Consider the following 15509-nt stretch of genomic DNA (forward strand, 5'->3'; position numbering starts at 1 on the left):
GTTAATGGGTGGTTCATGTCACCCAATACGGTGCTGTTGTGAGAGCATGCCCACTCACCAGTGTCCTCAGGACATCTGTGCAGTTAGCCTGTGTTTGGGGGGGTTGTCTGTAGCATGCAACAAACTGTAGGCCAGTCCTACACATGGTTAATTGCACCTAGATATTCCCCGCTGCAACAGCCATGTCTGTGGCATGGCCGGGTTGCTGTTGTGTGGCTGGACACACACGACGGTCCACATTCCGCCACCCATGCCGTCGCACCATGTGTATGCATGTCTGCTCTGTGCCGACTCTAAGTGTCTGAGCATGCCCAGTAGGCAGCTGTGTAGATAGACACACAGCACAGTGCACACCGCGGCCGACTGCAGTTATACCCCAGGTGCATGCCTGTATCCCCTTCGCAACGGCCATGTCTGTGGCATGGCCAGGTTTCTGTTGTGTGGCTGGACACACACGATGGTCCACATTCCGCCACCCATGCCGTCGCACCATGTGTATGCATGTCTGCTCTGTGCCGAGTCTAAGTGTCTGAGCATGCCCAGTAGGCAGTGATGTACTGATCAGTAGTTACTTGGTATTCCCGACTGCAGCACTAACGTTACTGCACGGCGACCTTGGATGGTAACAGGCTGCATGACTGCGACTCTGACCTAACTCCCGATCGGGCGATTTCCTCTGCAAATGATACCACCCACGAGGGGTATGCCTCCTGACAGTGCTCTGCTCAGTAACTCGGTAGCGATTCTGTAAATGCTTCATACTGTAGTGTGTTCATGTAGATAGGCGAGGTTCGCCTCCGCCCCTTCCGTGTGTGTGTGTGTGTGTGTGTGTGTGTGTGTGTGTGTGTGTGTGTGTGTGTGTGTGTGTGTCTGTGTGTGTGTGTTTCCAGCTGCCTCTGCAATTAACATGCTTTTTAGGCGCCGCGCACAAATCTTGGCTATTGCCAACTATTGTCTTGCGGGTGATGTCACCAGCCTACAAGTATGTTTCTGACAGCGCCACTTCAGTAAACTCGTAGCTGCTCTGTAAATGCTTCATACTGTAGTAAGTTCATCTAGATAGGCGTAGGTTCGTCTCCCGCCCCTTCCGTGTGTGTGTGTGTGTGTGTGTTTCCAGCTGCCTCTGTGAATGAACATGCTTTTAGTCGCTCCGCAACACATACCTTGGCTATTGCCAACTATTGTCTTGGCGGGTGACGCCACCAGCCTACAAGTATGCCTCTGACATCGCCTCTTCAGTAAACTCAGTAGCTGCTCTGTAAATGCTTCATACTGTAGTAAGTTCATGTAGATAGGCGAGATTCGTCTCCGTCCCTTCAGTCTGTGTGTGTGTGTGTGTGTGTGTGTGTGTGTGTTTCCAGCTGCCTCTGTGAATGAAGATGCTTTTAGACGCCCGCAACACATACCTTGGCTATTGCCAACTATTGTCTTGTGGGTGATGTCACCAGCCTACAAGTATGCCTCTGACAGCCTGTTCAGTAACTTGGTAGCGTGATTCTGTAAATGCTTCATACTGTAGTAAGTTCATGTAGATAGGCTTAGGTTCGCCTCCGTCCCTTCCATGTGTGTGTGTGTGTGTGTGTGTTTTCCAGCTGCCTCTGAATGAACATGCTTTTTAGACGCCCAACACATACCTTGGCTATTGCCAACTATTGTCTTATGGGTGATGTCACCAGCCTACAAGTATGCCTCTGACAGCCTGTTCAGTAAACTCGTAGCGCGTTCTGTAAATGCTTCATACTGTAGTAAGTTCATGTAGATAGGCGTAGGTTCGTCTCCGCCCCTTCCGTGTGTGTGTGTGTGTGTGTGTTTCCAGCTGCCTCTGCTAATGAACATGCTTTTAGACGCCCGCTAACACATACCTTGGCTATTGCCAACTATTGTCTGGCGGGTGACGCCACCAGCCTACAAGTATGCCTCTGACATCGCCTTCAGTAACTCGGTAGCGATTCTGTAAATGCTTCATACTGTACTAAGTTCATGTAGATAGGCATAGGTTCGTCTCCGCCCCTTCCGTGTGTGTATGTATGTGTGTGTTTCCAGCTGCCTCTGCGAATGAACATGCTTTTAGACGCCCGCAACACATACCTTGGCTATTGCCAACTATTGTCTGGCGGGTGACGCCACCAGCCTACAAGTATGCCTCTGACATCGCCTTCAGTAAAGTCGGTAGCGCTCTGTAAATGCTTCATACTGTAGTAAGTTCATGTAGATAGGTGTAGGTTCGCCTCCGCCCTTCCGTGTGTGTGTGTGTGTGTGTGTGTTTCCAGCTGCCTCTGCTAATGAACATGCTTTTAGACGCCTGCAACACATACCTTGGCTATTGCCAACTATTGTCTGGCGGGTGACGCCACCAGCCTACAAGTATGCCTCTGACATCGCCTCTTCAGTAAACTCGGTAGCGCTTCTGTAAATGCTTCATACTGTAGTGAGTTCATGTAGATAGGCGTAGGTTCGCCTCCGTCCCTTCCGTGTGTGTGTTTTTGTTGCTTTCACAACTTTCTGAAAAAGCAATTTAATTGTTCACAATCAACAATGTGATACTTAAAATCTTGTTAAGACTCACATTGTTGATTGTGAACATTCTTAGACTTTGCTTTTTTCTGCAGACGTTGTGGAAACAACAAAAACGTTGCATGTTTTAATAAACTGTTTAAATGTTACGAAGACTTGTGTTGTGTCGAACCACGGGACTATTCTTGCTGCAGGTTGCTGGTTTGTTTGTGTTTCATAGTACAATATCATGTAATACGTGTGTTCATAGTATGCTTTCTGTGATGTTGACATGTGTGTGTTTCATTAGCAGTGCCTGTGCTTTCTATGCTGTGGCTACATGTTCATTGTTCGCATAGAAAGTGACAAATGGAAGTGTAAGGGTGGACATTTAATGCTTGGATACTTCCATGTTATGTGTAAGTCTCACGGGGCCTACAGGTGATAGCGCATACATGTCTATGAAGTACCTTTGGATACCATATGCGACGGTCGTGGACCTAAATGTTTAAGTTGACTGTTCCATCTACCTATGTGTGACATGGTTTGTGGCCATAGGGTGCCAGCAAGTCTTTCCTGTTCATTGGGTGTTTGCCATGGTCTATTGACATCAATCCTATTAATTCACCGAAGGATGTCTTTCATTGGTGGGAACGCCATAGTTTGACCATCGTATGTCATTCCCAGCAGACGTTGAGATTGCGCCATTGGTATGTTTACACAGGTCACCCATCTGTTCCACTGTATGGAAGCTGCAGGATCCCATTGATGTGCTGGCAGATTGAGTGCTGTGTACCGTATCTGCCCAGCGGTCTGGCTTTGTATGGGGAGTGTCTACTGTAGTCCCTATCTGTATTTCCTGGGTTATGCCTTGCAACAGCTGTGGGATTCCCCCAGGTTTGCAGCTATGGGTGCCATCTTGGCCGTGACGCTTGTCCATCCATGGAACTGCCTACTGACACTAGTATAGGGCTGTAAACATTTCACAGCTGCATTCTCCATTTCCGTGGATGATCGGCATTATTATTGCGGAGTAACGATATGTTATGGCCACGTCCCGCACACGGGGCGGGACAACAAATCATCTGCCAATCCCACCGACACCCATTTTTGCATACCCACGATCCCATGTCTGCAACCCTCGACAGTACCCCTTGCACACCCTTCATGTGTGCGGAAATGGGATGTGAACGCACGTGTATGGACGCAGCAGCCTGGGGAGTCCTATTCATATGTCCTGCATTTCATGGACGGTCGTCATCACCCTTGAAGACGCCTGTGGTGCATATATCTACCTGTGCCGTAGTCACGGCTGTCACCTCTTCTGGTTCACACTATGCTGCCCACACTTACTTAAGGAGAAATTTTTGGGTCCTGCAATGGACACCGATGTGCATATGTAAAGTATAGAACATGTTGGACTGTGTCCATTCGGCCAGTGGGTTTGACTGCCGCCGTATGTTCCCCAGTCCCGGATGTCTGTCTGCCTACCCATATTATGTAGTGCTACGGAACCCGTGTCCTTCCACAATTTACCCATATGGTGTTACTGTAGTACTGTAGGTTGGCAACTGCTTTAAGTAATCCTCAGAGGTACCATTGTGAACTATCCGCCACTGTATTGTCATTATAACACAGCCGGTACATGTAGAACCTATTTATTCATGACAGTATGTTGTTTATGTGTGGGAACGCCATATTTTAACCATAGTATGACCTTCCTAGTTGACGTTGTTGGTGTGCCATTAATATGTGTTCCACAGGTCGCCTGATGTTCCGGCCGAGTGGAAGCGGGTGATCCCCACATACTTGCTAGCACCTTGGCTGCTGTGTACGCCGGGATTCGCACGGCAGGATGGATGTCTACGGGGTGTGTCTACTGTTGTTTCCATCTGTATTTCCTGTGTTATGCCTTACTACGGCTGTGTGATTGCACCAGGTTTGCTATTATGGGTGCCATCTTGTCCATACGTTTGTCCATCCTTGGGAAATGCCTACTGGACACTGGTGTAGGGCTGTACCCATTTCACAGCTGCATGTAGCATTTTCCGGTGGATGGTTGTCAGTATTGGTGGGTGGTAAGGCATGTTCTGTACCCACATCCCTCCCACGGGGCGGGACAATGGATCATCTGCCAATCATCTCCAACACCCATTTCTGCATACCCACGATCCCATGGCTGCAACCCTCGACAGTACCCATAGCAAATCCACCATGTGTGCTGGAATGGGATGTGGACGCACATCTGTGGACTCGACATTCTGTGGATTTCTGTGCATATGTCCCGCATTTCATGGACAGTTGTCATCAACCTTGAACACGCTGGCGGTGCATATATGTAGCTGTGCCGTAGTCATGGCTGTAGTTCATCTTGGTCTTCCGCTTGCACCCAGTTGGCGTTGCAAAAGGAAAAATTTTTGGGTCCTACAATGGACACAAATGTGCATATGTAAAATGTAGAACATGTTGGGCTGTGTCCATCTGGCCAGTGGTTGTGACCGCTGCTGTATGTTCCCCACTCGGATGTCTGTTTGACTACACATATTATGTTGTGCTACGAAACCCATGTTCTACTACGATTAACCCAAATGTTATTGATGTAATGCTGCAGGTTGGCAAGTGCTTTAAGTAATCCTCAGAAGGCCCAGTAGGACATATACGCCACTGTATTGTCAATATAAAACAGACAGAACATGCATACCCTATTTATTCATTGAAGCATGTTCATTATATGCGGGAACGCTAGTGTTGAAACATCGTATGACCTTCGTAGTTGAGGTTGTTAGTATGCCATTAGTATGTGTTCCACAGGTCGCCCATTTGTTCCGCAGTATGGAAGCGAGTGTTGTTGCTGGCAGATCGAGTGCTGTGTACGCCGGTATTCGCACGGCGGTCTGACTTTGTATGGGGAGTGTCTACTGTAGTCCCTAATGTATTTCCTGTGTTATGCCTTACCGCAGCTGTGTAATTCCACCAGGTGTCCAGTTATAGGTGCCATCTTGGTCGTACACTTGTCCATCCATGGGAATTGCCTACTGGACACTGATGTAGGGCCGAACACATTTTACACCTGCTTTTAGCATTACCCAGTGGATGCTTTGCATCCTTAGTGGGGACTAAGGCACGTGCTATACCCACAGCCCTCCCACGGGCGGACAGCGGATTGTCTGCCAAACAACACCGAGCCCCATTTTGCATACCCAGGATCCCATGGCTGCAAACCCCCACGGTACGCATTACACATCCTTCATGTGCGGACTGGGATGTGGACGCACTTCTATGGACACGACAATCGGGGGATTTCTGTTCATATGTCCTGCATTTCATGGTCAGGTATCATCAACCTTAAACACGCTGGTGGTGCATGTCTAGCTGTGCCGTAGTCACGGCTGACACTCTGTCTGGCCGATCACAACGAGTCGAAGGTGTAAACGCAACTATTTTTGGAGTCCTACAATGGACACCGATGTGCATATGTAAAGTGTAGAACGTGTTGGACTGTCACCATCTGGCCAGTGGTTTTGACTGCCGCTGTATGTTCCCCAATCGTGGATGTCTGCTTGACTAGCCATATTATGTATTACTTGGCCTATCTATATCCATGTGCCAGTAAGCGGAAATACAGCAAACCTTGCATCCTGCCCATCTTCATAAACGACATTATTGAACATATATCGGCCAAAGCAGACAATGACAAAAACGATAGACTCCACAGTCAAACGATACTGAGCTCTTTCACCTACTAACATGGGGCATCGTCGGAGCACGAAATGCATTACATAGTTGTCCCTTATACACTTCCTTCAGAGTCAGTTTAAAGTCAAATAATCAATAAACCTGCTCATAGTTAAGTGGACAGTGCTACAAGTCTTGATTATAATGTGACATATACAAATCAGTGTTGCATACATTACTTCATGGAAACAGTAATACGACAACAATGTGTTAATATAAATACAATATTGGTCAATACAATCAGTATCTTGAAACATAGTTGATAATTGTTGTGAGTAAACCTTAGAATGTAGTGTGCTGATCAGGATATTTTATATCAATGTGTATAATTGTAGCATTACGATTCCAAAGCATAGAATCAGTAAGTACTATTTAAGCATATATTTTACAATTATGAATGTAAATGAGTGGAGGACACATACTTAACCTTCTCTGCTTCCAGTGGATCACACACGCACATGCACACTCGCATTTCCTAATTGTGGGTTACGCGCAGGCGCACATGCATATCCGTATTCTGTTTATATATGTTTACTGGGTCTGTGTGGTTACGTGTTTTGTGTTAGTTGTGACTATTCCAGTAACATATGTCTGATCCGGTTGACGGACGTGTGCAGAACGCACTTACAACTTTATACATGTAACAGTCTTTGCAGCATGGACGCATTACGTACACGTTCACATCTATATGTTCCATAGTCGTAATTCAAACGTGACTGCATTCACGTTTGCCAGTTACTGTGACCACTACACGTTAGCTGTTCAGTGTCATTAATATGCATACCCATGGTACTTAAGTACATTTACATATCCCCCCCCGCACTCACGCACGTCACAGGCATCCATTCTCCTGCTGGGAAAGGTGCGGTACTGCATGTTAAACATTCCTTATTCCCCTCGCCATGGCCCAGGATGCATATGTCGTGACCGCAGGGATGTTCAGATGACAGGTGCTTATATCCCCACGCATACAGGCCTTCGATTGTCAGGGTGTTGCTGTGGTGCTTTGGGTTTGGTCTTGTCCGCCCAGTGTACGGAACTGCCCTGACCGTAATGAATGTTAGATGAGTCACATGGGCACGCTTTTGTCCGTGTCTATGGTACCATGTCACCCCCAATTATTCATAACCGCGGCGCCGATTGGCCGGTGTACCCATTGTAGATTTTGTTATACTAATTGCACACGGTCTGGTCGAACGGACCTATTTCCATTACTAACCCTCGGTATGTATGACCTGTGTCGCAATATTACATGGGTTTACCATTGCGTGACGGCTTTCACTGAGCCACAGACATGTCCGTTGCTTGGTTTGGGCCGGTTCCGCTGTGCTACACACATTTAATATGGCGGAACAGGTTGAACAGCTCAGCCACGGGGACATCGGGTTCTCCGTCGCTGTTTAGTATTGAATCGCTATGTGGAGTTTGTTTCACAAAGCGAGACAATGTCGACATTGGTAACGGGCATCTCGTGCAGTACGTCCGCACTGCCGCGGGTGACGTATGTCTGCGTTTGGGCGGCGGACAGGCATTCTGCTGTGCCATTATGTCTGGGAATATATGGTGTCTTGCCATAGATGATATGCCATACTAGCAATGACCCGCGTCTGGGTGTGGGTACTGCTGTATTACCCACGGGAAGAGTGGGCTTAGGTTAAGTGGTGCCCTAGGCAGAAGTTGCCACTGCAACATCACCCGCTACCCCCCTCCTGGTCTACCTACACCAAACAAAGTCTGGAAAGGTGCCCCGAGTAGAGCAACGCCCAGACGGCTGCCTACTTGGCCTATGCCTAAGGCCGGCTATGTGTGGTCCCTCGGGCATCGGACTCGGGAACGCACCACGTCTGCCGTGGGTATGTCCAGCATTACCCACATCCAGCCGTGGTGTATTGCCATGATGTTCCATGTGTACAGTGGTGCCGGTTACCATACATATGCCTTTCTCAAAAGCCGATTTCACACTTCTGAACACTACTGTGGTCTCCTTTAAGGCCCCTGAGCCAGTGATGAGCATCACTCAAACCGCTGAATCACGTACATATGCCTTCCACTAGCACCTACAGGACTGCATGGATCAGGCAATCCCATACAAAACTGAGACTCTTTGTACCACAGACAAGCATGCAGTCTGGTGGACCCCAGCCATGAACAAGCTCTACAACGACAGGAGGTAGATACTACAAGTTAAAGTGGAATACCTGTAAGGTAACACACCCTTGCTCATTATATGTGAAGAACTACAAGCTATCATGAAATCATCCAGGGGAAATTCAACAGGGAAATTAACAAGGACTCAACAGACATTCATAAGTCCTTCTTTAGCTATGTTGGACACCTGGGAGGACACTCCCAGATATGCTCAAACCGGGTTCACAATGATGTGAAGATGACTGAACCTACACACATTGCCAGCATACTGGCTGACATGTTCAGTGCTAACATTTCTCCCCCCCCACATGGAGAGTTATCTATACCTGAGACTTGTAGATCCTGGAACATCTGTAACGCACAGGTGGGAAATGCTGTCTCCAAGGCAGTCAACACAGCATCCATGGGACCAGATGGTGTCCCAGCTGTGTACTCCATGAACTCTATGGGGAATTAAACCCACACTTAGGACAGCTGTTTAATCTTAGCCTCACCTCAGGATACGTACACGAGTAGTAGCACAAGGCGACTGTAGTCACACTTCACATAGATGGTGCCTCCACTGACCCTGGTTATTACCATCCCATTAGCTTGACAAGCCTTATCTGCAAAGCCATGGAGAGGGATCATAATGGAACTCATAGATAAAGACATAGGGGACTCGCATACTTTGGATACAACCCAGTTTAGCTTGGTCAAAGTCAGATCATGCCTTTACACGTGTTTGACTTTGTAGGATCAGTCACCAAGGCCATTGATGAGGGTAAAGCAGTCCATACAGCCTACCTCAACCTGGCAAAGGCCTTCGACACAATACCCCTCGGTATCAGTGATAAACCCGTCATCTTGCACGTATATCCATACATCGCCATATGGGTTGCAAACTGGCTAAGTCACAGAACACACATGGTCATAGTTGCTGGCGCCATGTCATACTCACAGCCAGTCACAAGCGGTGTCCCATGGGGCTCAGTCCTGGGTCCACTATTTTTCAGCATCTACATTTCCAAAGTACAAGCAAACACAGGGGGGTTATGGGTGACAATGTTTGCAGATGACTGCAAACTGGGTGCCATAGTCAGACACACATCTGACACAGATATCCTTCAGGAGTGCCTCACAGATGTGGATAAGTGGTGCCAGAGACATGGCCTACAGCTAAATGCCAGGAAATGCATAGTCATACCCTTCGGGAAGAACAAGGTTACCCCTAGCTACCATATAGGTGGCAATCCACTGAGCACAGTGGGAGTTACCAGGGATCTGGGGACCCGGGTTGTTGTTAACCGTTCGTTAGACACACACGCTGTTAACGAAGTTAGGTAGACCTTCCACATTGCCCACATCATCATGAAGGGATTCACATCTAGATCAGGGGAGGTCATTGTCCCCTTGTACTCATCACTCATTAGACCTATGATTGGGTACAATGCCCCGTTCAGAATGTATCTGACCCGACACCTGCAGCAGCTGGAAAGGCACCAACAGTTCATCGACAAACAGATGCAGAGTCTCAGGAATATGTGTTATACTGACCAACTGAAAGAATTCCAGATGTATACAGTTGCATACCACTTGCCCAGAGGTGACCTGTGCCTTGGCATACAAGGCCATGTCGAACCCAGATCTGATGAGTATGCTTCACCTAAAGACGTTAGATCCCTCAGAACCACAAGGGCAGGTGACGTACACCTTGACACTGTCATTAATAGAACGTGTTGGTGGGACAGATTCATCACCCAGACACTCACTATGCTGTGGAACAACATCCCAGTACATGTGAGGGCAGGCACCTCGCTGGCCTTGTGTTAGTATTTTGACATGGATGTCTGAATTGATTTATTTAAGTAACCTTCTAAATGAATATTTACATTACCACATTGTGAATCTTTACATTTCGTTGGTCTATTTTACATTAGTCATAATCATACGGTTTATCTGTGTATATTATGGTTCATTTATATTACTAGGTGTCTGCAGTTCTTTTAATATATTGGCACAATCCGTAGAACATATATATGTAGCTTACACATTCAGACATTTGGAAAACATTATGTTGGTTCATCTTTCATATATATACATATATTTCTATTTCTATGAAGAATGTACCTTTCAAGCAATGTCTGATGTCCTCACTGTGTGGAATCTGTAACCCAAGTAAAGTTTGTTTGCTTGTTTGCCTTTAAGGCATGTAATTAATACCTAGCACATCTAATTTACTGACCAATTAAGGGTTTTACATGTAGTAGGTTGGACTGCATTGTATGTATTCTGAATAAGTCTGCTTATGAAGCAGACGTAAAGAGCTTCAATAAACTATGGTGACTGCATTTAATTCCTGGTGTGCTCTGAGTGGTCACTGACGGTGTCTACAGTACCTGCCTTTGCTTTGGACTTCATCGGCTGGTTGTCTGTGTTTGTTGTATGGGGAATGTCAAGTGTAGTCCCTATGTGTATTACTTGTGTAATGCCTTACTACGGCAGTGTAATTCCACCGGTTTGCAGTTATGGGTGCCATCTTAGTCATACGCTTGTCCATCCATGTGAATTGCCTACTGGACACTGGTATACGGCTGTACACATTTCACACCTGCATTTTGCAGTCTCCGGTAGATGGTTTGCATTATTAGCGGAGAGTAAGGCAGGTGCTACGACACATCCTCCCACGGGGCGGGACAAAGGATTGCCTGCGAAACAACACCGAGGCCAGATTCTACATACCCAGACTCCCTTGACTGCAACAGTCGACAGTACCCATTACACATCCTTCATGTGTGCGGGACTGTGATGTGGACGCAGTTCTATGGACCTGGCACCCTGGGTATTTCTGTGCATGTGTGCTGCATTTCATGGACAGCTATCATCAACATTGAACACGCTATGTGCATATGTGTACCTGTGACGTGGTGACGACAATGAGATCACGTGAGTAATGCAGGAAGCTAGCAGGCATTCCATGAATAGAATTTTTGGGTCCTACAATGGACACCGATGTGCATATGTCAAGTTAGATGTTGCTGGACTGTGTCCACCTGCCCAGTGCTTTTCACTGCTGGTGTATGTTCCCAATCGCGGATGTCTGTTTCACTACCCATTCTACATGGTGCTACATAACCAGGTGATTTAGTACTGTGAACAAATGACATACATCCAAAGATGCTGGTTAGCAACTGCTTCATATAAACCTCAGACATCCCAATGGGACATATCCGTCACCGTATTTCCAATATAACACCACCGGAACATGTTGATTACCTATGTTTTCATTTAACCATGTTGTCTTCATAGGTGGGAATGCCATAGTTTACATATCCTACTTGACGTTGTGTGTGTGCCATTAGTATGTGTTCCACAGGTTGCACATCTGTTCCGCTGTATGGTAGCGGGTGCTCCTCATTCTGTTGCTGGCAGATTGAGTGCTGTGTACGCCGGTGTTGGCACGACGGTCCGGCTTTGTATGTGGAATGTCAACTGTAGTCCCTATGTGTATCTCCTGTGTTATGCCTTACCGAGGCTGTGTAATTTACCCGGGTTTGCAGTTGTGGGTGCCATCTTGGCCATACGGTTGTCCATCCATGACAATTGCCTACTGGACACTAGTATAGGGCTGTACACATTTCACACCTGCATTTAGCATTCTCCGGTGGATGGTTTGCATTATTAGCGGAGAGTAAGGCAGGTGCTACGCACATCCCTCCCACGGGCGGACAAAGGATTGCTCATAAACAACACCGAGCCCAGAGTCTACATACCCAGAATCCCTTGACTGCAACAATCGACAGTACCCATTACACATCCTTCATGTGTGCGGACTGTGATGTGGACGCAGTTCTATGGACCCGTACCCTGGGTATTTCTGTGCATCTGTGCTGCATTACATGGACAGCTATCAGCAACATTAAACACGCTATGTGCATATGTGTACCTGTGACGACAATGAGTTCAGGTACGCATTGAAATAAGACATCATTCTGTTCTTTCCACAATTTTGGGTCCTACAATGGACACCACTGTGCATATGTAAAGTGTAGAGCTTGTCGGACTGTGTCCTTGTGAGCAGTGGGTTTCACTGATGCTGTGTGTTCAGCAATCGCAGATGTCTGCTTGACTACCCATACTGTGTAGTGCTACAGGAACCATGTCTTCCGACACCAGAACCCAATGGTGTACATCCAATGTTGCAGGTTAACAACCACTTTCATACCCAGGGTCACGATTGGGAGGTATTGCCACTTTATTATCGGAACAACACCTCCAGACTGTGTACATCACGGGAACTTTAGGCCAGTCTTACCGCCATTTGCAATTGTAATTAGCACACATGTCAATACATGTATGATAAGACATATTATCATGCAGAAGTTAATCTATGTTATTTGGACATTGGCTTCTGCTATTGGCATCCGTTGCTGTGAGTGTTGCCAGTTACCATACACATTGCTTGCTCAGAGGCAGACTACACAATTCTGCACACTACTGTGGTCTCCTTTAAGGACCCTGAGCCAGTGGTCGACAGTACTGCAGCCACTGCATCAATCACATTTGCCATCTACCAGTACCTACAGGACTGCATGAACCAGGCATTCACTTACCCAACTGTGGTTCATTGTACCAATGCCAAGCATCCAGTGTGGTGTACCCCAGCCATACACAGGATGTACAACACGAGGAGGTGGCTACTACAAGGTGGAGCAGACACCTTGTGAGGTATGACACCCTTGGTCATCATATGTGTAGAGTTACACACTGTCGCCATGGTCCAGGGCACATTCCACAGATATACCTACATGGACCTGGCTGACAATCATACCACCTTCAGTTGCTATGCTCAACACCTGGGAGGTCACTCCCACATATGCTCTGACTGGGTTCACAAAGAGGTGGAGTTTACTCAACATACACACATTGCCAACAAACAGGCTGACAAGTCCAGTAAGGACATCTCCACACCCTCCCCACACATGAGGAGATGTCTGTACCAGCGGTTTGTGGTCACCAAATGTTCTGTGACACACAGGTGGGACATGCTCTCTCCAGGGTAGTGGACATAGCATCCATGAGACCAGCTGGTGACCCCACTGTGTACTCCACTATCTCATTGAGGTATTAGACCCACAGTTAGGACAGCTATTTCTTTGTAACCTCACCTCAGGTAAGGTACCCAGGTTGTGTCGCATGGCAACTGTAGTCCCACGTCACAGGGCCAATGCCTCCACTGAGCCTGGTTATTACTGTCCCATTACCATGAGGAGACCTATCTGCAAAGACATGGGGAGGGATCATACTGCGGCACGTATATGACTGCATAGGGGACATACATACTTTGCATCCAACACGGTTTGTCTTGTTCAGGGGCGGTTCATGCCTTTAAAGCATGGGTGACATTTTCGGGACAGTCACCGAGGCCATTGATGGGGGTGTTGCAGTCCATACAGCCTACCTTGACTTGGCAAAGGCCTTCATCACATTACCCCCCTCAGGTATCGTTGATAAACCCATTGGCTGGGATGTGAACACGTACATCACAGAATGTGTTGGAAACTGTCTATGTGACACAACCCACATGGTCATAGTTGCTGGCAGCGTGTCAGACCTACTGCCTGTCGCAAGTGGTGTCCCATGGGGCCCTTCCATGGGTCCACTCCTGTCATACATCTACATTTCCATGGTACAGGCACACACAGGGGTTTTGTGGGCAACATTGTTTGTAGATGACTGCAAAACAGGTGCCATAGTGGGACGGACATCTGACACAGATATCCTTCAAAGGGGCCTCCCAGATATGCATATCTGCTGTCAGGGACATGTCCCACAGCTAAATGCTAAGTAATGCAACATCATACCTGTGGAGAACTACTAGGTCACCCCTGTCCAGCATATAGGTGGCTGTCCACTCAGCACTGGGGTGATTACCAGGGATCAGGGGACAGAGTTTGCCAGTCACCATTCATTCAACACACACGTTGCTATCGTGGTTTTGTGGGACTTCTACATTGCCCACCTGTTTGTGCAGGGATTCACATCTACATCAGGCTAGGTCATTGTCTCCTTGTACCCATTACGTGTTACACCTATGATTTACTACATTGCCCCATTCAGACTGTATCTGACCATACACCTACAGCAGCTGGGAAGCCCCCATAGGTTAATTGTTGTACAGATGCAGGATGACATCATTTTGTGTAATGCTGCCCCACTTGTGGGACCCCTGCCACATTACGTCACATACCTGCTGTTTAGTGTTGACCTGTGCCTGACATACAAGGCCATGTCAACCCATATGTCATGTGTATGCTTCACCTACTGTATCTGCATCCCTCAGAACCACTAGGGCAGGTGACATTTACCTTGTCACGGTCATTAATGGGATGTGTTGGAGTGACACATATATCACCCAGACACTCATAATGCTGTGGATCTACATCACAGTACATGTGAGACAGAGATCCTTCCTAGCCTTGTTCGCGGGTGTGTTGTCTATTGGATGGAGGATTGCAGGTATAGGCCAGGGATTACATCATTATCCCTGCTTGACGGAGGTACAGCACTATCATGGGTATTTTATCTGAAGCACAGAAGGTTGGCAAAGTCATCCTAACTATGGTGTAGTGTTATGGCTGAACCTGGGACGATGGCCTACCCTGTACCTATGGACGTATGAACCTATATTCATAGTTTGTCACATTTACAATTGTCTATCCCCTATACTCTTTCTCCAGTGTATATTTCTGTGGTAACAAGAACACCGAGAGTCACCCAAAGAAACACAATGAAATGAAGCAGAAACTCAAAATGCTGAAAACACAGTTCAAACACAAAAAGCCGGTAATAGCGTAAAGTGATTTAATTTCCGCTTTCGTCACAACTTCATCAGAATACTATTAATTGTTAATTGTTTGATTGGAAGGGTTATTTAAAGTGCTCCAGTATTGGTATTTTTTGTATTCTGATGAAGTTGTGACGAAAGCGGAAATTAAATCACTTTACGCTATTACCGGCTTTTTGTGTTTGAACTGTGTTTTCAGCATTTTGAGTTTCTTGAGTGTCCGCAGGCTTCCATCTGCCTTCTAGCGTTTTTCATTCGTATATTTCTGTGGCACATGATTGTCCTCTGTATTACATGCAGGTATGCT

At 47.0% G+C, this 15509-nt stretch overlaps 1 protein-coding gene across 1 annotated transcript in view; it reads left to right on the forward strand.

The window, feature by feature from the left end:
* Nucleotides 1-15509, forward strand: part of FAM135B (family with sequence similarity 135 member B) — a 2319882-nt gene that overhangs the window by 311270 nt on the left and 1993103 nt on the right. The gene's annotated exons all lie outside the window — the stretch shown is intronic.

Source organism: Protopterus annectens, chromosome 3.part1, assembly GCF_019279795.1.
Source record: "Protopterus annectens isolate FY-2018-M chromosome 3.part1, PAN1.0, whole genome shotgun sequence".
NCBI classification, from domain to species: Eukaryota; Metazoa; Chordata; order Ceratodontiformes; family Protopteridae; genus Protopterus; species Protopterus annectens.